Source organism: Saccopteryx bilineata, chromosome 3 (assembly GCF_036850765.1).
Source record: "Saccopteryx bilineata isolate mSacBil1 chromosome 3, mSacBil1_pri_phased_curated, whole genome shotgun sequence".
Lineage (NCBI taxonomy): Eukaryota > Metazoa > Chordata > Mammalia > Chiroptera > Emballonuridae > Saccopteryx > Saccopteryx bilineata.
This window is the reverse complement of record NC_089492.1, coordinates 15362733-15386458: the sequence shown is the minus strand read 5'-3', so window position 1 is coordinate 15386458 and position 23726 is coordinate 15362733.

Here is a 23726-nt window from a genome sequence, read left to right as displayed (position 1 = left end):
AGTCTCTGATTCTATGACACCACCTGCTGTTTTTCCCAGAGATCTAAATATTTTACATAGCTGACAGAGGTCTCTTTGCTCGGCTATACTTTTTTTTTTTGTACTAATATGAGGTCTTCTAAAATTCCACACTGTCATTTGTTGTCTTTCCAATTTAACGATTTCAAAATAAGTCCAAACTCAAACAGAATTCAGCTGTTCAAATTTTTTCCCCTACTGAAAATGTCCCCTATAGAGATTGATTTAAGACTGTGACCTTAGAAGTGTTGCATTTTCCTCTCTAAAATCGCAAGGGGAATGACCGAGCAAAGAGGCTTTGCAAATAGTTTTTTGTTTTCTTGTAGTGCTCGTCTGAACTTTTGACATCAAGCTTCTTGAGACAGAAGCAAATTGCTGGAAATTACAGTTCTCTAATGGGAACGAATGGCAGAGCAAGTTCTCTTACCTTTTCAGCTCGGTGCTGGAGGGACTGCCACGCTGAGATGTGATTTTAATGTCTGGGCATACTATGATCTTGGCCCCTCTGCAGAAACTGTCACCAGGGTTGCTAATGACTGCCAACTGTGATGCGAGAAGCAGGAGTCCATGCAGAATTGAGCTGAGCTAAGTGCTTTATTTCACTCAGGGCATTATATCACCAGCAGCTGTCATCTACTTTCAGCATCAGCCAGGTTGAACCAGTGACCCAAAAGCAAAATCACCTAGCATCACAGGACCAAATCAGGTAGTCTGGGATCACACGGACTGGTTTGCACCTCTTGGGCTATGCACCTCTCATATTTGACTCAACTTTCCCTCCAGCTTGTGGGCTTCGCATCACAAGATCTATCCATCTTAAGGGCGGAAACTACTAATGGTTGATCAGATGGTCCACACTCTAATATATTATCGAGATTCAGAACATGTGATCTTCTTTCCACCTTTTGTCTTATATTTAGTTGCTTACAGGAGACAGAGTGGCAGAGACACAGATTTCATGGAGGTGTTTAAAAGCCTTTTAGTTTGAATATCAGCTAAAATTCTGTAGGCACTATCACTTTGAAATGTTTGCACTCATTAGGTGTCAATAGTGTCACCCAGATGGTTAATTTAAAAAGAAAAATCTTTTGGATGAGTGTAACATAAACTTGAGATTTCCTCATGTAGCCTAAATTATTTAGAAAACAGATTAGGTGACATATTTTAATACTGATAACCCTTGTTAATGGCACTGCTATATGTGGGAATAAATGTCGTGATCTGTAATATTTGCCCATTTCTGCAGTGTAAATAGCGCTACCATAGCCAATTTCAAGCTACCAACTGACATCACAAAAGACAGAGTTGGAAAAAGATGTATAGGAGCACACTGTTGTTTAGTATTCCCACCATACAGCTATAATAGACATAATCTCCAGAGCTTGGGTAACAGTAAAACATAGTAAAATCATTAGGATTTAAAAGTGTGCTAATATGATATAGTATATAGTAAAGTAGCAATATTATTAACGGTATTGATATTATCCATATTATTTATTAATTGCATTATTAACATTCTTACCATTAATATTATTAAGAAAATGGGTCACAAATGTGCATAAAAGATTTACCTTTATTTTTAATATAATTTATTTAATTAGAATTTTATAAAATTGTTTAATGACTATGTTTGGCTACTGGCTCATGGTCCTGAAAAATTTTTTTTTTCTGCATTTTTCTGAAGCTGGAAACGGGGAGAGACAGTCAGACTCCCGCATGTGCCGGACCGGGACCCACCCAGCACGCCCACCACGGGCTACGCTCTGCCCACCAGGGGGCGATGCTCTGCCCCTCCAGGGGGTCGCTCTGCAGCGACCAGAGCCACTCTAGCGCCTGGGGAAGAGGCCAAGGAGCCATCCCCAGCACCCGAGCCATCTTTGCTCCAATGGAGCCTTGGCTGCGGGAGGGGAAGAGAAAAACAGAGAGGAAGGGGGGGGGAGAAGCAAATGGGCGCTTCTCCTATGTGCCTTGGCCAGGAATCGAACCCAGGTCCCCCGCACGCCAGGCTGACGCTCTAAGCTGAGCAAACTGGCCAGGGCCTCTGAAAATTTTTAAATTGGCTTTTGCAAGTTGGTCTGACATGGCCCTGGCACACTGTTGCCCACAGGGAAGAAATGGAAACCATGGTGGTGACCTGGAAAGGGTACTGAGTTGATGGAGGTGCTTCTGGAGGAGAAGAGTGATCAAGGGCTGAGGTTCAGGAGACAAGCTGCCTGTGAACGAATCCCAGCTGCTTTTGTGGCTTTGAACAGGTACTGAACCTCTCTGAATTAGTTTCCCTTAAGGTAAAAAAGAGGATTATATGGGACCCTAACTTCCATAGACACTGGGGCTTTAAAGAAGATAATATCTGCACAGTGACTGTGTATATTATGCAAACAGTAAGACTGTTACATACTACCAAATTTCAGCTCAGCCAATAAATGCTGAATAATTATGGGCAATTTATTTCCTTTACCATGTCTTCATATGTAAAATAAAAAGTTAAATAAAAATGATTTGTGAGATTCCAACTAATAGTTTTCAAGTGCACAATGATTAGGAAGTAGAGTTTTTAACTCAGATCCTGGCCCTCTGCATATGTGCTGTTTGGCTTTGGACAAGTTAATTCATTTCTCTATCTTTGATTTCTTTATCAAAAAGTCAAGTAGAATCGTATGAATTTGTTGCACAGAATTTTTTAAGGTTAAACAAGGCATGTTTTAACAAGGTTTAACTTATTTAAAATGTATAACTTGACACATAGTATACTAAATGAAGCTAGGCTCTTTTATTATTATAACATATAATATTATTAATAGTAGTGTTATTTTTAGTATACCATGCAGTATTAATATAGAATTAATATACCATGTAGTATGTGGAATATATTGCATATATATACATAGTAGTAATTTTGAGATTATTACTGTTACTTATAACTATCATTTAATGCTATTAACGTTAATAATATTAGTATTATTAAGAAAATGAAGTATGCAGGTACAAAAATTAGTTTTCTGTGTGTGTATAGTATGCCTTCCCAGGCCAAATCTCCACCAAAGAACATATCCTATGACATCAACATTTACATTAATAATAAAATATATATGGTAATAATAAAATAGGTAATATTATTGGGCATTTTCTAGGTATCAACCATTGTAATATATACTTCATATACAATTTAATTAACCCCTTTGAATGTTTCATTATTTATAAAATACTTTAGTACCTATGATGTAGAGTTGCTGAGAAGATTATAAATATTATTATAACACTTTCAACTTGGTGTCTACAACAATATAGGCATGCAAAAAATGACAACTAGTTAAATTATAATAGTAATAGAATCTATAGGTGGTGAGCATATATTTATCCTTTTTGAAAAATGTTTACCATATTGCTTAATGTTAATTAATGTTAGCTATGAAAATAAATGACAGGTATTTATCATGATTATTTACCATTTACTATTAATTTCTCATTGATAATGGTTTGGCAAGTCAGGGAGGAGGTCAAAAAACCATTCAGAGTAAAAAGCTAAAGAGTGTTTTTGGAAAGATTGTGTTTTAATTCTTGCTCCTATGGTGGAATGTGAGAATTTTTTCTTGTAGGGGAGGGCCCACAGGGTTCCTGCAGCAGGAAATAGGCTAGGCATTGCCAACAGTGGGTTATGAGGTATAATTATTGTAAGAAATAGGTGACAAACTGGCACTGACATAAGGTGGCAATGCTAATATACTGCTCACAAAAATTAAATGAGGACAATTGGGTCTCTGGTAGGAGAAGGGATATGTTGACAGCTGTGGGTTTTTTGTTGTTGTCCTTTGTTTATTTGCTGATACCATGCCTTTTGCTAGTTTAAAAACACTTTCTGATTCTTCTATGGTACCTCACTGTATATAATCTCACGGTAGCTCTGTCAAAAACATTATCAAATTATTAATGATCCCAGTTTTCATGCCTTTTTATTTATCCACTGCACTTACTGTGAATCGTCTTAACAACTCCTTATATCATTCCTAAGTCAGTCCATATGTCTTCTGATAGCATACTTAATAATAAACATGGGGACATACAGTTATAAAGTGAAATCTTTCAGAACGTTCCAGGCCTTTATTCTATTGCCCCTCAAAAGAACAGAGTGAGCTGATCCAGAAAGCCAGATAGGAAATGAGAGTGATCTCATTCTCTCTCTCAGCATTGGCTGCCACCTCCTTGGGGAGTAATTACTTAATAAATTCAGGCTTCCCTCTCAATGGATCCATAAAACCCAGGGTTAGTTTTTTATAACACATCAGAATTAATGCTTGCCGCTCATACCTGAGGGCAGAGAAACCTACATAGGTTTACTTCCATGGAGTGGTCCCGGGAAATCTGATTCTTGGTGAAGAGTGTTTCTGAAATATCTGAGCCTGAGTTCAAAAGCAGGGTGGAATTTTTTATTGCATGCACAGCAATATAAACCTAGGGGCAGGCCCAGAAAGAGAAATAAAATTGCCATATAAGGGACACACCCATGTGCATATGCAAGTTGATGAACACTGAGAAATATGAATATGTGTGTGGAACACACATACATTTCAATATCACTGGTCATCAAAAACACCAAGTTAAATAATAAGAACAATCCATTCTGCTCATGAAATTGAAAAGGTAGAACAAACAATGCCTTATGCTCTTCAAATTATAGTCAGAGGGTTTGTTCTTAAATATTGCATGTGGGGGAGTAAACTTCTATCATTATTTATTTATTTATATTTATTTTATTTTTTTTTACAGAGACAGAGAGTGAGTCAGAGAGAGTGACAGATCGGGACAGATAGACAGGAAGGGAGAGAGATGGGAAGAATCGACTCATAGTTGTGTCACCTTAGTTGTTCATTGATTGTTTTCTCATATGTGCCTTGATGGGGGGGTAGGATTTACATCAGAGCAAGTGACCCCTTGCTCAAGCCAATGACCTTGGATTCAATCTGGTGAGCTTTGCTCAAGCCAGATGAGTCCGAACTCATGCTCGTGACCTCAGAATTTCGAACCTGGGTCCTCTGAGTTTCAGTCTGATGCTCTATCTACTGTGCCACAACCTGGTCAGGCATAAACTTCTATCTTCTTTTTAAAGGCTATTTAGAAATCAGAATCATGTAATATGTATTCTTTGATACAGTAATTTCTCATCTGACTCTGTGCTTGAGAATACTGCAGAATTTATTATACTAAAAATATTAAAAAACAACCCATAAATTCAACATTAGTTAGCAATAAAAATGTTTTGAAAATATTTTTACAATATGCAAATTACTTAGGGGTAAAATGACACATAGAGCTTCATAACTTTATATTAAAACGTGAAGAAAATATCCCCAAAGTTATTTTAGCTAATGGAATTATGTGTCATTTTTATTTGAGTATTTCTTGAATGACTTTCATAGGGTATATAATCAGGGAAATAAAAGTAATTTAAAAAAGGTACTTCATGCTCATCTGGAAAACATCCTGAAATATGTGTGAAGAGACTCAGTAGAGAAAACTAAGGGCTGAAAAGTATGCAAAATATTGGGAAAAACTGGGTTAACTTTTCTGGAATTGAAATAACTCTTTTTGTTCATTAATTGCAAAATTGCTTTAATAAATACTTTTGACTTATAAAGTTGAAGGGAAAAAAACTTATAAAAAATGTCATTTTTAAGCAGGGTGGTTTCAAACAGCTTTGACTCAACTGAAAGTGTGTCTTTGCAACGTGTGTTGTATTTCCAGATAAGGAAGAACTGTCACCTCACAGAGCTTGTGAGTCAGTGCTGTCTGGTTTTTCTGTGCCAGGGGAAAAAATGGCATTCAAAGAGAATGGGCATTGCTTTGCCATAAAATCTCAGATTTCTTTCTTTCTCTTTTTTTTTCATGCTTACCATGTTTGGAAGAAAACCTTAAATCATGTTTCTCCACTCATGGGAACGCAGCACTGCAGCCTGACATGGTGTTACTCTGGACTTCCTGTTCAGCCAGCCTTCCCTCCGTGGAGGGAACGGTAAGCTTTGGGTAGTAGTATATCAACTTGGTAAAAAGCAGACTCACTCAATGAGCCAGTTTCATCTCAGTTTCTTTGAACCTTCCTTTGACTTTACCAAGCACTAATATCTTGAACTGGACACATTTCTTGCAGTTGAAATGCCACTACTTTACCAGCTAAATTTTAAAATAATGAAACTAATAAAAGGCTCAGAGCAGCAGTTTTATATCAACAAGAATTATTGAATAAGTTAAGGTTTAGTTTTATTTTTTTCACTTTTATGACTTTCGGGGACAGTAATAGTCACTCTTTTACTCCTGTGGCAAGGCAACCCTTAAATGGTTTTCTGCCCAGGCTGACATGTTCGGTACCATTCTGGGTAAGGGGATCTGTTGGTCCAGAGAAAAGGCGAATGCGCTGGAATGGAATTCATGGAGGGTGAATATGTTTTCTATCTCTTAACAATTCCAGCTTCCTCTTTCCCTCCCTACCACTGGGTATTGAATACGTATAGTTTATCTTTGCCTAACTTTATATTTACTCATTTCAGAAACAATTGATTTCTTTTGCTGGGATTTTCAAGGTGAAACAACGTAGTTCGTCTTTCTAAAAACTTTTTTTTTTTAATATGACTGTCCTAGTTGTCATTTTTTCCTTCTCTTCCTTCCATCCTTCCTTCCTTTCTTTCAATTTTTGATCACATATGAATGAACTTCTAGTGTATGACTTGGGAAAGAGTGAGACACTAGAAATATAAGTGAGAGAGAAGAAAATGACATAACCTTACTATAATTTGAGATTACGACAAAGAATGAATTGGGGAAAAAAGAAGAGTAGATACAGAAAGTGCAGTCAGGATTCCTTTATATAATCCCAGCAAGAAAGAACTGTGGTATAAACAATAGAGATAGTATGAATCGTGAATAGATTTTAAAGTATTTGAAAGACATCATCATGAGGATTTTATCATTGTAAGTACTGGAGAAAGGAGAACACAGCAAGAATGATGACTGTGAGCATTATGGCTTATCAACTGAAAGATAGATGAATGGCATTCACTAAAAGCCAAAGCCCAGAGGAAATGCTGTTTTGGGGGATAAGAATATGATTTGAGTTCGGGGAATGTTAAATACAAGATTTTTATCAGATATTCAAATAGAGATATCTAATATGAAATTAAAGTTTTAATGCCATGAACATGTTTAGAAATATAATATGTGAGCTATAAACATGTTTAGAAACAGAAACATGATTGAAATCAGAGAAATACATATAATCCCTTAAGAAGAGTATACAAAATCCAAAGAGGGCCTAGAAAAGAACCCTGAGAAACCCCACGGGAAAAATTCATTTCAAGAAGATATTAGTGGCCAAATAAGGGTTCATGGTTTTATCAAAATCAGTTTCAATTGTACGGCGAAAGTAGCACCCAGACAGCAGGATGTTGAGACCTGAGAAGCCAAATAAGCTGTAGGCTCTCCATCAGTTGATTACAGTGGCACCTTGAGATATGAATTTAATTTGTTCTGTAACTGAGTTCATAAGTCAGTCAACTCGTATATCAAACTGCTGATACTGGACCCGTGCGCCAACGCGCCAACTAGCAGCAGCTTCCTGAATCACGACTTGTATCTCAGAATTTTGCTCGGATCTCGAACAAAAATACGGACTGAGTTGCAGTTCGTATCTTAAAAAAAAATTGTGTGTAGTCTGTTCGTATCTCAAGGTACCACTGTATGTACATTTTTGGAAGAGAATTAATTATAATAAACAATTCTCTTATTTTAGGAGGGGCTAGCAAAGGCCATTTATACTTGACAGCAAAATAGCATTCTCTTCCTTCAATTACAGTTTGTTAAAAGTTTGGATAATTCTGATGATACAACCTATGGAGAAGAACACTGTAGTCAATTAAGAATTTTACTGTATTTCTCAGTGTGAGTCTTTGTTAAATTTCACATTGTATAAAATTATTTGTTTCTGGCCCTGAATAGCACAGAAAATAATGTTTTTTTTTTCTTTCTATTAGTAATGAGATAAGTGGTGTTCTCTAGAGGAAATAAAATATTTAATTATAAAGTGCAATAGACAATGTGGAGTCAACTCTAGCAGAATAAATCTATTCAGTCACTGGAAATTGACGAAAGTTAGTAAACAAAACAAAACACTCAAAGGCATTCCCACCCATAAATCTGAAAGAACACAGTGCTTCTCAAAGAAGAAAAACTATTCACTGGTTATTTGTTCTTCTTTGAATAATAAATAGTAATACAATATGGCTGAAGTAAATTACAGTATTCCGTTTTCCAAAGATGGCGTGGGAACACATAGTGAAATGGGGAGTACGGCCAGCTGTTTCCTCAGGATAGAAATATTCCAAAAGTAATTTTAAAGTGCTTCTACTTTTACACAGGAAGATTTGGGAGGCAAGCTCACTTGATGATTACTTTTGAAATTTCATGGACATTGAAATCGATCCAAGGTTGACTGTGAGATTTCAAAGAGGAACATTAATATTTCTTACTGAAGTTTAGAGTCTGTCATTCTTTAAAATACTGGTTGATGATCCAGAGAAGGAAGGTTCCTTTTCTTTGCTCATACAATGGGTTTTATCCAAAAATCTCAATGTTACTTTACACAAATTAACTCATAACCCAGGCCCTTTAATATTTTAAATGAGGATTAATGAGCCTCCTAGTCCACATATGGTAACACGGAGTTTCTGGAAACGTTGGATGAAGTGAATGAGATATGACAGAGCTGCCAGCATGTTTGCAGATGAGCCAAAAATAGCAAACAAGATTTCTACTTTACCGTTTTAACCAACAGACGCTCAAAAAGTCATAGATCCTAAATAATGAAAGCAACAGACTCAAACATGATCTAAGAAAAGGTTCTTAACTCCTACGTGGCCTGCAGGGGAACTTGAACAGGTCTCTTCACTTTAATGGACTTGGTGGTCTCATTTCCCCATTGGGGGGGTGAAGAAATTTCTAAGAGATTCAGTTATTTTAATTCTCTGTGCATTTTATTCTGGAAAAGGCATCTTGACTGAAAATTAAAATTGTTCCAAATATTTGTGGAGATAGCATGGCAGGATGTTTTCGTCTAGCTCTTCATTTTTTTTTTTTTAGCAATATTTACTGAATTCTGTCTCTTTCTGGTAGCCCTCAAAATTAGCTCTTGTTCTTTTAAAATAGCTATTTTTTCCTAACTTGTTTCCAACAAAATCAATTACTAATGATGTAAGTTATGATAGTTTCTAGATCATTATATAATTAACTCACTATTCATCCTTTTCTCTGGGGATAAAAACATAGGTGAATAAAACCAGAGTGGTTAAGAACGCAGGTTCTAGAATCAAACCTGCACAGAATGAAAAATAGCTCAGCAATTTATTTGGGATATGACTTTGGACAAAAATTACCATAATCCATTCAAGTTCTAGTTTTTTCATCTCTGAAATTAGGAAGATAATATACTGTTACTAAGAAACAGTGTGTGTGAAGTAAATGAATATAAAGAATTATCAAAATAGCTGATACATAGTAAATAGCCTTGCTTCTCTCTCTCTCTCTCTCTCTCTCTCTCTCTCTCTCTCTCTCTTTTTTTAATCCATCTCTTTCTGTTTGCTAGATTTCTACCCAGATTTCATTTCATGCCTTGTTTTGTCTCACAGGCTGGAAGACTACGAACTATATTTCCTAGAATCCATTACCATCACTCTTCTGGTTTAAATTCCTTTAATGGGATATATTTCCAAGAGATTTTGAAGGCAGAAAAGAAATGGAAATTACTGAAACTTTTCCTTGGGGGGCAGACAGATTCATGAGTTTTGGTAGTAGAAAAATAGGAGGTTTTGTCATTGGCTTTAATGAGACCCTTTGAGAATGACTGTTTTGGTGCCACAGGTAGCTGAGATCATGGGCAATATTCTCTAGCAATTTCTGTAATATCTTAATTTCTTAAAAGAAAAGAGTAGTTTCTCTTAAATATCACATCTTTATATCTTTTGTAGGCACTCTAATTACCTGAATTAAATGTCTTCTGGCTTGAATAGTTTCTGTGTCTTTGTCTAATCCTTGGCTGATATATATTTCCTTCTTAACCTACTTTTTGAATTCTATCATAGATTACTGAGTAAGAAAGGGAAAGAGGAAAACAATAGCAATAATAATGACTCTCAACTTTCTGGTCTTTACTTGTATGACATCGTTTTAGTGAGTGCTTCCTCACTGCCCCATCTAAAGTTTCAATCCTGCTTTATTCACCATTTTAATTAATAGTGATTCTACTTGTTTATTTTGTTTATTGTATTTCCTTCTGGGAAGTTATCAAGCTCATGAAACTTGAGTATGTTTGACCATTTAGTTCACTGTTGACTCTTCAGCTTTTCAAAAGGTATGTGTCATGCAGTAGGTGCTCAATAAACATTAGAGTGGATGGATTAAATATTTATTATGTACTAGACTTTATTCTAAGTCCTATCTGTATAGTAACTTATTTAATCCTTCTAAAAATCCTATCCATTGGCTATTACTATTATACCCAGTTTATAAGAGTGAAGATGGACACAAAAATGGTGGAGCAAAGCTTTGAACTCAAACTGATTCCTATACCTATGCTGTTAACCATGATACCACATTGAATACTGACTCTTTTTCTGTTGTTGAACTAGGTACTTGATACTGTCCTGAGATATCATAAAGGTTAAATGTGGCATGTATATTTCTCATTTATGGAATGAGAAAATTGAGTCTTATAGAAGTTAAGCAATTTTTTTCTTTTTTTATCAACAAGGGCCTTCCTAGGCCCTGGCCGGTTGGCTTGGTGGTAGAGTGTCGGAGTCCTGGGTTCAATTCCTGGCCAGGGCACACAGGAGAAGCGCCCTTCTGCTTCTCCACCCCTCCCCCTCTCCTTCCTCTCTGTCTCTCTCTTCCCCTCCCACAGCCAAGGCTCCATTGGAGCAAAGTTGGTCCGGGTGCTGAGGATGGCCCCATGGCCTCTGCCTAAGGTGCTAGAATGGCTCTGGTTGCAACAGAGCAACACTCCAGATGGGCAGAGCATTGCCCCCTGGTAGGCGTGCCGAGTGGATCCCGGTTGGGCGCATGCAGGAGTCTGTCTGACTGCCTCCCCGTTTCTAACTTCAGAAAAATACAAAAAAAAAAAAAAAAAAAAAAATAGGAGCATTCCCTTGTGCTAAAGCCCCAGGAAGCATGGAGTGAGCTTGAGTATGTCCTATAAAACATGGAGCTCTATGTTGACATACAAGTCTTTGAAGAAGGAGGAACTGCTGAAATAGTTCATCAGCATTTGTCCCTAAGACAGCAGTCTTTATAGTGGAAACACCATAAGTAAATATTTGCTGTCTGTATATAGATTAAAGGGGGAATATGGCAAATGCTAAAAAGCATGATAATGGCATATAATTCTAGACTTTGAGCTGATTTTAAGTTGACAGTTCCAGTATAAAGTTGTCCATTGATTTGCAAGAGTGATTTGCCATTTAATGGAAGTTTCCCAGAGCCATTGTTGTTGATCCTTTGAAAAAAGGAACAACAATAATTTTGAGGCTCAATACCTATAAGCTGTAAAGGTCGCCTATGCCCCTTCATAATCCAGGAGGCAACAAGATCAAAATATGGAAGTATATTCCATGGGCTATTAGATGGTTCAATGTGCCCAAGCTGTAGCTGCTCTTGTACCAATTGAGCAGCTGCCCTAAGTTTCTCCTGAGAAAGGGGCCGTTGGTCTACCCATACAGGATTATCTGATTTCCAAGTAATTGGGTCTACACAATGCATTATTAAGGTAGCAGGAGCTACCAAGGCCCCTATACTAAATTTTGATATCATAATCCACACCTTCTGGTACTGGGTGCCACTTCTATGGGGGTGAGAATTTCTCGCTGTTCTTTCCCTAGTCCCTTGGTGGGCAAAAATTCACGATCAAGCATCTGAGTACTGACTAAACCATTAGGACTGACAAGCAACTCCCATATTTTTCAAAACATCTCTACCCCACAAATTAACTGGCCATCCAGGGAGCACATAAGGCTTTAAAAATCCAGAATGACCTTCTTAATCTTCACAATGTAGAAAACTAGAACTTTATTGAGGGGATTTATTCTGCCCTATACCTTGTAATTCTGTGGCTGCTGCATGAGTGGGCCAAGAAGGATGCCAATGTAGCTCAGCAATAACAGATACATCAGCTCCAGTATCTAAAAGTCCTTTAAATTTATGCTCATGTATTGTTAGTTCCATTTCAGGGCGTTCCTGACCTATTTTTTTTTTTAAATCCAATTGGCAAAATCAGAGGAGCCAAATCATCAATTTGCTTGGGGGCCCTTTTGCAGGATGTGGCCTGAGAAACAGAATTAGCATCCTTATACTATTCTTCTAACTGCCTGAATTAGCCACGAGACACATTCTTTTTTTTTTTTTTTTTTGATTAATTTTGATGGGGTGACATTGATAAAATTGTCTTCTGTCACCTTCTAACTGGTTTTCTTTGTGCCCCTCCCCCTCAACCCCTCAACCCCTCCCTCTCCTTCCCCCCACCCTGTAACCCCAACACTGTTGTCCATGTCTCTGAGTCTCATTTTTATGTCCTATCTATGTATGGAATCATTAGTTCTTAGTTTTTTCTGATTTACTTATTTCGCTCAGTATAATGTTATCAAGGTCCATCCATGTTGTTGTAAAAGATCCGATGTCATCATTTCTTATGGCTGAGTAGTATTCCATAGTATATATATACCAAAGCTTTTTAATCCACTCGTCCTCTGATGGACACTTCGGCTGTTTCCAGATCTTTGCTATTGTGAACAATGCTGCCATAAACATGGGGGTGCATTTCTTCTTTTCAAACAGTGCTATGGTGTTCTTGGGGTATATTCCTAACAGTGGTATAGCTAGGTCAAAAGACAGTTCGATTTTTAATTTCTTGAGGAATCTCCATACTGTTTTCCACAGTGGCTGCACCAGTCTGCATTCCCACCAGCAGTGCAGGAGGGTTCTCTTTTCTCCACATCCTCACCAGCACTTATTCTGTGTTGTTGTATTAATGAGCGCCATTCTGACTGGTGTGAGATGATATCTCATTGTGGTTTTAATTTGCATTTCTCTAATAATTAGTGATGTTGAGCATTTTTTCATATGCCTATTGGCCATCTGTGTGTCCTCTTTGGAGAAGTGTCTATTCATTTCTTTTGCCCATTTTTGGATTGGATTGTTTGTCTTCCTGGTATTAAGTTTTACAAGTTCTTTATAAATTTTGGTTATTAACCCCTTATCAGACTCATTGTCAAATATATTCTCCCATTGTGTAGTTTGTCTTTTTATTCTGTTCTTATTGTCTTTAGCAGTCAGAAACTTTTTAGTTTGATATAATTCCATTTGTTTATCCTGTCTTTTATTAAACTTGCCTGTGGAGACAAATCAGCAAATATATTGCTGCGAGAGATGTCAGAGAGCTTACTGCCTATGTTTTCTTTTAAGATGCTTATGGTCTTACAGCTTACATTTAAGTCATTTATCCATTTTGAGTTTATTTTTGTGAATGGTGTAAGTTGGTGGTCTAGTTTCATTTTTTTGCAGGTTGCTGTCCAATTTTCCCAACACCATTTGTTGAAGAGGCTGTCTTTACTCCATTGTATGCCCTTACCTCCTTTGTCAAATATCAGTTGTCCATAAAGGTGTGGGTTTATTTCTGGGTTCTCAGTTCTGTTCCATTGATCTATATGCCTATTCTTATGCTAGTACCAGTCTGTTTTGAGTACAATGGCCTTATAATATAACTTGATATCTGGAAGTGTGATACCTTCTGCTTTATTCTTCCTTTTCAAGATTGCTGAGGCCATTTGTGTTCTCTTTTGGTTCCATATAAATTTTTGGAATATGTGTTCTATATCTTTGAAGTAAGTCATTGGCATTTTAATCGGTATTGCATTGAATTTATAAATTGCTTTGGGTAATATAGACATTTTAATGATGTTTATTCTTCCTAACTATGAGCACAGTATATGCCTCCACTTGTTTGTATCTTCCCTGATTTCTTTTATCAGTGTTTTATAATTTTCCGAGTACAAGTCTTTAATCTCCCTGGTTAAATTTATTCCTAGGTACTTTATGTTTTTGGTTGCAATGGTAAAGGGGATTGATTCCTTAATTTCTCTTTCTGACAGTTCATTGTTAGTGTATAAAAATGCCTCTCATTTCTGAGTATTGATTTTATATCCTGTCACCTTGCTGTCACCATTTATCAGGTCTAGTAGTTTTTTGACAAGTTAAGCAATTTTTATGAGATAATACAGCAACTCAACTCACTGCTCCAGTTCAAATCCTCAGCTAGGTCTGTATGCCACTAAAATCTGAGGCCAATGTATTTTACCAAACTAGGGAACATTTCACAGATCATTAGATGCTTTGCTTTTGAATTCAGATAAAGCATATACTGAAAAGTTATATTATATATATATAATATATTGCCCATGAGTAAAACCAGAGATATAGGTTTGAATCTACATATACTTTTATTTGAACAGGCACATTTTAGTACAAGGGAGGTCTTCTTGTCAGATGTTAATATAATCTTGGTTATAGCATATTATTTTCATTAAGCAATAATGGTTTCCTGGGTGTGAGAGTATTTATCTTATAATAGGACCCTGTAAATACCATGCTCCCAGTTACAGAGCTCAGCCATAGCAAAACAACTGTCTAGTAGGAGACATTTTTATAGGAAAAATGAATGTGCTAGCTCATATTATTATGGGAAAGCTAATTTTTGCAACTACACTTTAAAAAGCAAGGAAGGTCCTACCTGTTCTCCTTTTCTTTGTTAAAAAAAGCATAATATGATGTAGACAGCAGTATCTTTGAGAACATCTCTAGTTATGGATGCTTCTTTGGAAGACCCCTGCCCTCCATTCAGTAATCATATAAATATAAGAGGCAGAGTTTAGTCCAAAGATGTATAAGATGCTTGGAATAGACTGTGTCATTTCCATGAAGGATAAAGGTTGGCAGGGGGGACCTTTAATACAAAACGTACTGCAGAGGAATGGTTTTCATTGACTACAGTCACCCAGTTGCATCCAAGAAGAGGATATGATTCGGAAATGAGCTGTCCTTTCCCTCCACTTTCCATCCCCTCCCAAATGCCCAAGATTGTCATACTACAGTTATTAGAATACACTAACTGAAACTTATGGGTAGAAAATATTTCTCTTCATCAGATGTCTGTATATCTCTCATTCCTCACTTTTGCAGCACGAATCTGATGCAGTAGGCTTGTCAACCATCTCATGTCAGTGTTTACTTCTTCCATTCTGCCATGATCATGCTTTCAGTTTAATAAGTATTTCATTTGTGGCAATTAAAGAATTTCAATATATAAGAAAATATTTTTCCTCTGGGTCATAATACTGTTGTTGAATGCGATCATATTTTTTGAGACATTTTATGTAATATAAAATTGAAGTCATTAAGAATATGAAGTATAGTTTATTATCTAGATATGCAGAAAGAATTCTAGACTGGGAATCAGGAGACCTAAACACTGACCTTGGTTTTGTTCTGCTAATTAAGGGTATGACCTCAGATAATTCACTTAACCTTTCACTTCTTTTGACTCTGCCCATAAAAGATAGAGACTCTGAAGTTTTAAAAGTGTATTATTTTATCTCATCACAGAGAGAAAAAAAACACATAGCCAAATAAAAAAAATTCAAGATTAGATAAATTAAAAAGTTTAAAAATCAGATATTTATATAAGATACAGAATAGTTTTCCATTCATTCCAGGCTAATGATGACCAAAGATAAGACAGTTTCTCTAATTTAGTAAACATTAATAATAATAATAATAATAATAAATATTAATAATAATAATATCTGAGCTTAATTATGAGTACAGTTCAGTAAAATCAGATGAATTTTGGACTTGGTAGATTGTTATATTGTCTTCTTATTTATAAGTTGACAGGCTTCGTGAACATGGCTCATGTATTTACCTACGGGAATTGAGAATTAAGATCTTTATTTGTTCTTATAAAGGACTTGCCAACAGTATAATGTGATAAAATTTAACAGACCAGGGCAAATTGTATGGTATATAGACTGTTCCCCTACTGAAATAGAGCTGTTAGCTAAGACAGATTTTTAGCCTCCTGGAATTATTTATTTATTTATTTATTTATTTATTTATTTATTTAGTGAGAGGAGAGGAGGCAGAGAGACATACTCCCACATGTGCCCCAACTGGGACCCACCTGGCAAGCCCCCTATGGGTCAATGCTCTGCCCATCTGGGGATGTTGCTTGTTTGCTTGGCAACCAATCTGTTTTTAACACTTGAGGTGGAGGCCCGGGAGCCACCCTCAGCACCGGAGGTCAACTCTCTTGAGCCAATCAAGCCATGGCTTAGAGAAGGGAAGAGAGAAAGAGAAGGAGGAGGAGACAGGGTGAAGCAGAGGGTCACTTCTCCTGTGTGCCCTGACTGGGAATCAAACCTGGGACATTCACAACGTTGGGCTGACACTCTACCACTGAGCCAACCAGCCAGGGCCAGGAATTACATATTTTTAAAATTTTAGTAAAACCATTCAAATTAATTGTATTTATAGGAGACAGCTGTTTAGTAAACCTCATTATCTAATTAATGACTTTGAGACATGAAAGATAATGTGTCTCTGACAAGATGAACTACAACTTGTCTATTCATGAACTCTTCCTATTCTATCCAGCAGGTATGGTGGGTTTGAGCTCAGAGAAATATCTAAAGGAAGAGATGGCAAAGAAAGCAAGCACTGTATGTACTATACTTTTTATAAACTGCCCTTTTTGATTTTGTGAAATAGCTTGGAACAAGTAGGTGGCATGTGATGCTGAGATGCCTACTCATGCTTTGGCATTAAGGGTCTCCCATGGTTCCCAACTGGACAATCACAGTGTGTGCTTACAGAATTTAGACTTTGGTAGAAACTGTTTTTGGAGGGAACTTTGGGCACTTTCCCAGGTTTGATTTTTTTGTTTTTGGGGTGTTTTTTTTTATTTAATCACTAAAATATGTTTTTGACTTGATGCAAATTAACTTGTTTTATTGTGCCGCAATTAAATGTGTGCAGCTTGGCAATTACTTTCCTTCTCTTCGAAAAACATTTCTGTCTGTTTATTCTTTCTGTGTAACTCAGAGGAAACCCAATACACGTTGGAACAAGGCTTTTTAAGACATGGATAAAATTGGGCGGTGAGATGGTTTATATTATATCATCAGAATAGTTTTGCTTACACCAAAATATGCCTGCGAGCTAACTCAAGGAAGTAATAACTGAGATGTAATTGGGTGTGTTCTTAGTCTTCGCAGTTTTTTGGAGGAACACAGGGGGATGTGGGAGAATCTCCTAACAGAGACTTTTCAATGGGTTAACTGTCATATTTATTTTATTTTTCTGGCTCAAGTGTTATCTTCTATTTTATTTATTTATTTATTTTTTTATTTTATTTTTTTTTCATTTGTCTGAAGCTGGAAACAGGGAGAGACAGTCAGACAGACTCCCGCATGCGCCCGACGGGGATCCACCCGGCACGCCCACCAGGGGCTACGCTCTGCCCACCAGGGGGCGATGCTTTGCCCATCCTGGGCGTCGCCATGTTGCGACCAGAGCCACTCTAGCGCCTGAGGCAGAGGCCACAGAGCCATCCCCAGCGCCCGGGCCATCTTTGCTCCAATGGAGCCTTGGCTGCAGGAGGGGAAGAGAGAGACAGAGAGGAAAGCGCGGCGGAGGGGTGGAGAAGCAAATGGGCGCTTCTCTTGTGTGCCCTGGCTGGGAATCGAACCCGGGTCCTCCGCACGCTAGGCCGACGCTCTACCGCTGAGCCAACCGGCCAGGGCTTTCTATTTTAATCTATACAATGAACTCAGTTAACACGACAGCTGAATTCCTCATGGACATGTGATCCCAGGCCACCTTCTCTCTAGATTGAGGTCACAGAAGTGGAGGAGGAGGACTATTTATGGGTGGACTTTAAAAAGGCCATCATCTCTCTGGTTAGTTTGTAAAATTTGGAACACATGAGCATTGTACTGAGGAGATAGATCAGGGTTTTACTAGGAAAAGTTAAGAACCCTTTCTTAGAAAGTTAACCATCTAGTTCAGGGTTCCCAAATTTTATATGTTGAGTTACTTCTTTGTTCCTCATCTCTCAAGCCATTTAGAGCGTACCTGGTAGAAGCACCTGCTGATTGAGAAACATGAGTGAGAAGGCACATAGTGTGAAGATGTGTATACACTATCTGCCCGTGTCTGTGTCTTCCCCCATCTCTCTCCTTGTAGGAAACTTTCAGGACACAAAGAAAGTAGAGAAATGGTCAGTGGTTTCCATGACAGAACTCTCTCCCTTTTACACATTTCCACCAAAGCAGACTTTTAAGAGTCCCTGGCCAAAGGGAGAAAGGCAGTGCTGGAGCATCCATGCTCCTCCAGCCTATCAAAATGTCAGGGACTCCTTGACCCGATCAGTTAATCTTGAACTACAGTGGCATCCTGGAAACAATATGGCCTCAAATCTCATTCTTTCCATAGTGCTTTCACCTTGCTTTGTTGGAGGATTGGTTTTTTCATATGCATCAAAGATTTTGACAGAGAATTAATTCTTGTAAACACATAGTTTGACCTGGGTAATCATCCAAGTCAGTTCTAACTATTGAACTGATGCTGTGTGTGTACATAACTTAAGGTGTGTCAAAGTGGCAAGGACACACCACAGTTGGCTCTTCAGGACTGCTATGTAACAGACTTTGACCCAGCAAACCACTGACTGTGCTGGTCTTTCACAAAATCACCTTTGCCATGGTGCCTTTATGGACCATTTCTCCTATTACAAATGCCCTCTCACTAAATCATATAATTCAACTTTTATTTTTATGCCTTCTGAGTGGCAGGTTTGTTGTCAAGAAAAAGCAGGACAAGAGTAGCAGAGTGCCATATTTCCCCATCTATAAGACACACCTTTTGGGAAAAATTTGGGGTCTAAAAACTGGGTGCATCTTATACAGTGGTTGTAGAAGTGTGGCATTTCAAATGCCATAGATGGAACTGAGGATGAGGCAATATATGAAGACAGTGATTTGTCATCAGACACAGATGAGGACAAGCTAATGGATGGGAGTTTTGAAAGTGATGAGGAGTTGTATGAATTTTATGATGAATAAAAGTTGAGTTCAATAACTTTGTGTAATACATTTTTCTTTCAAATTTCAGTCCCCCAAAATTAAGGTGTGTCTTATACATGGGGAAGTATGGTAATTCATTCTCACCTTCTTTGAGCAATGCTTTCTGTTCTTCAGATGAAACCTTCTCTGGAAGCCGAATAAAAAGGACTAAATAAATGTTTAAAAGTAACTTCATCGTAAGGATACAGTGGCTTTTTAGTGGGTAGGAGTAGGGAGCCCAAACCAGGTCTCTGGGGAACCCAGTTAGAAAAAACATCAGCACAGATGTTTTCTAGGGTTTTGATTATGGTATCTTTAAATTATTTTAAAATACTTCAGCAGATACTTTGTGGAAGAATGTGTATTATCTAGTATAGCCTGTAACCCTGATGATTCTAGTACTGAACAAAGAATGTACAACCCAGAGCTCATCAATGGTGTGCTAATCAAGAAAGCACCATCCGGACCTGGCTCCTGGCCTTGGGAAGCCTTTCCTGTGGAAGTGGCTACTTCAAGTATTTTGTTACTTGCATCTGGATCAATCACTGTTACTTTGGTAATTAATGTACTCATTGTTAGAAATGAGTCTTTTATTAGTGAAAATAGTGGATTATTGACAAGGATGAATAATGTTAAAAATGGGTCCTTAGTAGGGAATTTTAAAAATGTTCAAGGTATATGGATTGGCAAAAATATCTAGAAGAGACTTTCCATACATACATGAACAATGAGAATGCAGAGAGTTGATAGCTTACACCAGGGGTCGGGAACCTTTTTGGTTAAGAGAGCCATGAATGCCACATATTTTAAAATGTAATTCCATGAGAGCCATACAACGACCCGTGTACATTACACATTATCCAATAAAAATTTGGTGTTGTCCAGGAGGACAGCTGTGATTGGCTCCAGCCACTAGCAACCATGAACATGAGCAGTAGGAAATGAATGGATTATAATACATGAGAATGTTTTATATTTTTAACATTATTATTATGTTTTTATTAAAGATTTGTCTGCGAGCCAGATGCAGCCATCAAAAGAGCCACATCTGGCTCGCGAGCCATAGGTTCCCGACCCCTCGCCTACACCCTTGGAAAGATATTCTAATCTCAATCCTCAAAGACCCCTGTGTCCTGACTTGGATTTGGGAGGATTCTGATGGTTTGAATCAGCCATAATGGTGACAGAACCCTGGGTTTGGAAAGTTGCTGTGTCTGCTTCTAGGATATTGCTCTGTGTGTTTTGAGTGAACTCTTCTTGCAGTTTATAAAAACCATATCTAAAGAGTCAGTGAGTTTAGACTCCCTTGAGCCCATAGAACAGGTGGTATGCACAACTTCTGTTTTCATTTTCTAAGCATTGTTTTGTATGTGTTTTGTTTGTATGCATGGCAGAACTTAGACTGAGATCTCATTATAACTAGTAGCAAGACTGTAGGTAGAGCAGCTAGCTCTGACTCACCTCAAAGTTCATTGTTGGTTACTGGTAAAGACCAAAGAGTTATTTATAACCACGGTGGCTGCAGTCCACTTTCAATTGTCTCTTACTGCTTGAACCTTCTTTGATTCAAAGAATAACAGCACACTGGGCACAATATTTGTATACCCCCAAAATGACATTATTTAAATGTGACCCTAATTTTTATTCTGTCTATAATTTTCCCGAAATAAGTTGTTTTTGGTGCCAAGAGAATGCCCAGAACCAGCTGACAGCTCCTTTAAAATATTTTTCTGGTTTTATTAAGAATTAATGGATATACTGCTCACAAAAATTAGGGGATCAGGGAATGTGCAGATACTCCCGTACTTTGAGCCTTTTGTATGGTGCATTTTCACCAATGAAATAAAAGTTAGTTTTGCATCTCATTTGCATAATCGAACAACTTTCTTTGACTTGTTATTTGCTTTTCTGATGTTCTTGTTTAATAAAAAAAAAATCTAGTGCTTCTTTTTTATTGCTTCATATTCATTTTTAAATATCCCCTAATTTCTGTGAGCAGTATAAATCACTGTAGAAGCTTAAGTTGTTCAGTAGGATGGTTTGAGTTTTTGGTTTATGTATATGGTGAAATAATTCCCACAAGAGGGTCTGCCAACATCCACTGTCTCACGTAAATACAATAAAAAGAAAAAAAAGAAAAGAAAAAAGAAAAACTATTTTCTCCTTGTGATGAAATCCCTGAATTTACTCTATTAACAACTTTCCTGAGTCTCCTGAAGCCATGGTAACCATCATGGTCTCTTTACATCCTTAGTACTTAGTTATCCTGTAAGTGGACGTTTGTACTTCTTGACCACCTTCCTCCCCTCCCCTTCCACCACCCTGCACTTCTGGCAACCACAAGTCTGAGGTCTGAGGTGGTTTGTTTGTTTTTTGAGATTCCATGTGTGAGATCATACAATATCTGTTTTTCTCCAATAGCTACTTCTAAAGCATTTTCTAGATGCTATTTTCCCCTAGACTAAAAAATAAGTCATCTCTTTCTTTAATCACTTTAATATTTTATTGGTGGGATAAGATATTTATGGAGAAAAATTACTTCTAGGATATAATGAGAAATAGAATGAGTGAAAAAGTAAGTGAACAATGAGAAAGTAAAGACCATAATAATTCAAAGAGAGAGAAAAATCTATGACTTTCATGACCAAAGACAATGAGTTTTGAAGCAGTTTCATCATCTGCTTGAGAAGGAGACAGAGCCTAACACAGGCAGGAAATCACCATAACCGGCCATGGGGAACAAAGCTGGGTTGGATGGAGCTTCTGAAATGCAGGTTATAGAGCTCAGAGTCAAAGTTTTTTTGGTATTCTTTCTCCTCCAATAAAGCCCTCTCATTCTGGATAGAATGCAGTCTGAAACTTTTTGGAAGGGTAACAACCAGCTCTGATAGGTGGTACAGGAAGTGTATTCAGTAAACTTCCATGACGGGGCAGATGAGCCTTCACAATCCAAGAGCCAGCAGGAAGTTAGTTCTCTTCTCCCTCTTTTTAGGTATCTGTTAAGAAATAACTGTTCATCATTTCCCCAGAGCAACGTACATGATGGGATTTTGATATTAATCTGGCTAGTGTTTTCCCAAGATAAGAAATTAGCATTGAAGTTAATGAAGGGCCAGAGGCTAGAACTGGAAAGCATCCTCCCTTGAAAGACATTGCAATTTTAAGTTTTTGCAAAGTTTGCCCGTCTCTCTTCCCTGTAACCATCTCCTTCTCCCACCTCTCCCTGATCTCTGTTCTCCTATCTCACTAATCAGAAAAATCGAGTTCTACCTGAAGTAGATGGGGCAGGGTTGGAAATTCTTCACTATAGCAACAGAACATGCAAAAAAAGAAGGGGCGGGACTTCCTTATTTCTCTATAACTACTTTTGATCTCCTTCATGAACTCCCATCTTCCTCAGTAGATATTTTAGAGAGATAAATTTCATCCAGGTAGATTAATCCCAGCCAGATATTCTCACTCTGATTGAGAAATATAAGCTACCCATCTGCCGGTGTAATTTAGGTAATGCACAATAATCAAGAGTCCTGTCACTTCCTCTCTTTCTCTCCAAGAAAGCAATTAAGACTATGGAAGGAGGACCTTTAGGTGGCATTCCAGCAACTAACACCATAGTGTTAGTTGGAACCTTTGGGAAGCAGATGCTGGAACAGAGTAGGAGTTCAAGGGGCTTACTGCAAGGCAAGCCCTGTGAAAATTAACAGGAGGAAGAAAGAGGACTGAACGGGGAAAGCCTTCAGGCTGCAGGTGTGCTGCCCATGGAAGGAAGGCCGGAAGCAAGCAGAGCAGGGCGGGAAGTCACAATGCCAGAGGCTCTGCCAGTCCAACGGCGCGCTCCGCTCCGGAGGAGAAACGGACTGTTAGAAGGGTCTCATGCTGTACGGAAATAACTAGACCCTAGGAACCCTGCTGTCTCCAGTCTTTGCAAGGGGCTACCTGGAAAGAGGGTGGTTGTATCTCAAAAGGTAACTGATTCTGTAGGCATTAAGGAAGTTGTCAGCTAAGTGCACTTTTTGCAACTTGAGAGTCTTGAATGGAGATCTGAGAAGTGTGCTTCCATTGCAACCACGGTTCTTTGGATTCTTGAGTTTTTATTGGTCTCTATCTCAGCTGTCCTCTCTCTTGACAGATGACACCACTGAGGAGCAACTGGTTCCATACCTAGGGAATCTCTCACTTTCTCTAAATGAGGCTGGCATAACTTGGGATCTTCTCTGTCATGCACAGGGCTTATATTGAGCGTCCCTGGAAACTTGGCCATACCCTGACTTTTCGGATGCTGTTACACCCTCTGGTGAGATCCCCAGAGAGCGCTCAAATAAATTTTACATACATGCTTGGGGGTATTATGGGAATGCATCATACATAAAAACTGACAGCCGCAGAGTTGCCATTTTAAGTAGGGAATGCCACGTCACATTAAATGTGAACACTTTTTAAATTTAGGCCTTTCCCAAATATCACATGAGACATTTATACCAAACAAATGAACAAAAATCTAAA